At 81.5% G+C, this 2500-nt stretch overlaps 1 non-coding gene across 1 annotated transcript; it reads left to right on the top strand.

Annotated features, from left to right (window-relative positions):
* The first annotated feature begins 2102 nt into the window (after window positions 1-2102).
* LOC143173677 (5.8S ribosomal RNA) lies at window positions 2103-2255 on the top strand. Its single transcript, XR_012997689.1, has one exon. It is a non-coding gene; the product is annotated as a 5.8S ribosomal RNA (ribosomal RNA).
* Window positions 2256-2500: the final 245 nt, after the last annotated feature.

Here is a 2500-nt window from a genome sequence, read left to right on the forward strand (position 1 = left end):
GCCGCGTCCCCGCCGCTCCCCCCGCCTCTCGCCTCCGCTGGCCCCCGCCGCCGGCCGGCGTCCGCGTGCCGGTCAGAGCGCGGGCGGCGGCGCGCGGGAAGGGGGGGGCTGCCGGCGCGGGGTGTGACGAGCCCCGCCGGCCGAGCCCGCTCGAGCCGGAGGAGGAAGCGGCGACCGGCGGCGGCGCCGACGCCGCGGGGCCGGCAGGTGCGAGCGGCGAGAGAGAGAGGGCCTTCGGGGTCGGGGGGGGGCGGCTCCCCCGGCCCTCCCCGCACCGGGGCGGGCTGCTGCGGAGCAGCCCGCCCTGCCGTCCGGCCGGCCGCGCAGGGCGAGGCCTCCGGGCGTTCCGGGCCGGCGCGCGGCGCCGTGCGGCGCGGCGGCACCCCCGCCTCGCCTCCCCTCCCCTGCGGGGGAGCCGGAGGCGCGGACGGGCGCCGCCGCCGCCGCCTTCGGCGGGCGAGGCCCCCGCCGGGTCGCGCCCCGCGCCAGCGGGCGGCCCGAGCCACGGCTCTCCTCCCGGGCGCAGCGCCGGGCTACTGAGGGAAACCCCGGGCCCCGGGAAGGAGGCCGAGGTGATGGCGGCGGATGTCGGGCGCGCCCCCGCGGGCGGACGCTCCCCCGAGGGCGGCAGCGGGGGAGGCACCCCCGCGGGGCCTGCAGGTCGTTTCCCTCGCCCCAGGGCCAGGTACCTAGCGTCCGCGCTTCCGCGGCCCTCCCTCGGCGAGCCCGGGGGCCGAAGGCCGCGGAGCCGGGCGGAGGTTTAAAGACGCGGGCGGCTCGGCGCGGCCCGCGGGTTCGGCCGGGCGGTGGCGCCTCGAGGGGCGGGAGTTGCTCCCCGAAGCCCCCCGTGCGGACGCCGCCGCCCGCGCTCGTCCCGCGGGCGGCCGTGCCGTGCCGGGGAGGGGGTCCCGCTGCCCCCCCCTCTCCGCGGTCCGGTCTCGGCGGAGAGACCGCGGCGGGGTAGCCGGCCGTGGCCGGCCTGCCTGCCTCGCAACGGGCGACCCCGGCGGGAGCGCGGGCTCTCCGCCGGGGCGGCGAGTCCCCGCGGCGGGGGCTCGCCGGGCGGCCGCCGGGCCGCCGCGCCTCCGTCGCGGCGCCGCGGCGCGCTGCGCTCCGCTCCTTCCCAGCCCCGGCGAGCTGCTCGGCGGTGTCCCGCCGCTAGCCGCCGGCGAGGGCGGCACCCCCCCCGTCCGAGCGGCGGCGTCGCCGCTCGGCGTGTCGGTCGGCCGGAGGGCGCCCGCCGCCGGCCGCGCGGCTGTCCCGGCCCGGGCCCCGCCCGTCGCTTCCCCGCCGCCCTTCCCGGCCGTGCCGGGCGGTCGGTCGGGCGGTCGGGGGCGTCCCACTCCCGGTCTCCGCGTGGAAACGGGGAGAGCGGGCGCCGCCCCCGGCTTAGCGCCGTCCGCCTTCCGCCCGGCGCGTGCCCGCGGAAGGGGCCGAGGCGAGAAGCGGCGGCGGCGGCGCCGGGAGGGCGGCCGCCGCGGCGCGGCGGCGGGCGCCGTCCGGCGGTTCCGCGGGCGGTGCGTCGCCGTCTCGGGCTCCGGCGGTTGCCGCCTCCGGCGCGGCGGCGTAGCTGCGGAGGTGCCGTCGGGGCGAGCCGTGGGTTGGGGCTAGGCGGCTGTCGTAGCGCGGCGTGGTTGTCGCGGAGGCGCGCGCGGGGCCGGCGGGGCGCCCCGCTGCCGCCCGTCGCCGTCGTCGTCGGCGGCAGCAGCCTCCGTGTCCCGAGCGAGGCGGGCAGGCGGGGCGCGGCCGTGCGCGCCGCCGCCTCCTCCGTGCGGAGCCCGGGCCGAGCCCGGGCGCCTGGGCCGGCTCCGAAGCGAGGGCAAGGTGCGTTTCCCAGGTCGGTCGGGAGCGCGGGCTCCCCGTCCTTGCCGTTCGGGGTTTTCCGTTCCGTTCCCCCTTCCTCTCCCCCCCTCCTCCTCAGTGTGCTCGTACGGTCAGGCGAGGCGAGGCCTCTCCGCCGCGTCGCGCCGCGTCGCGCCCCCTCCGCGCGGGCGGAGGGGGGCGGTGGGGCGGTCGGGCGGTGGGCCGTCCTCAGAGAGGGGCCGCTCTCGGGGAGCGGTCCCGGTCCCCCCGCGCGCGCGGGGCGGTGCCGAAAAGCAGACAACTCTTAGCGGTGGATCACTCGGCTCGTGCGTCGATGAAGAACGCAGCTAGCTGCGAGAATTAATGTGAATTGCAGGACACATTGATCATCGACACTTCGAACGCACTTGCGGCCCCGGGTTCCTCCCGGGGCTACGCCTGTCTGAGCGTCGCTTGACGATCAATCGCCGCCTGGGCCGCCGCCCCTGGGCGGGCGGCAGGCGCAGCGGCGCGGCTGGGGCGGCTCGCAGGCCCGCGCGCGGCGGCCCCCGGGCCCGGGGAGCGGTTCCCCGCGGCCCGGCGTCGTCGGCCGAGGCGAAGGGCCTTCGTCCCCCTAAATCGAGACTCGGGGAGCGCGCCGAAGCTCCCCGCTCCCGGGGCGCCCGCTGGGCGGAGCTCGTCCCGCCGTGGCCGCCGG

This window comes from Aptenodytes patagonicus, unplaced genomic scaffold (genome assembly GCF_965638725.1).
Source record: "Aptenodytes patagonicus unplaced genomic scaffold, bAptPat1.pri.cur scaffold_176, whole genome shotgun sequence".
NCBI lineage: Eukaryota > Metazoa > Chordata > Aves > Sphenisciformes > Spheniscidae > Aptenodytes > Aptenodytes patagonicus.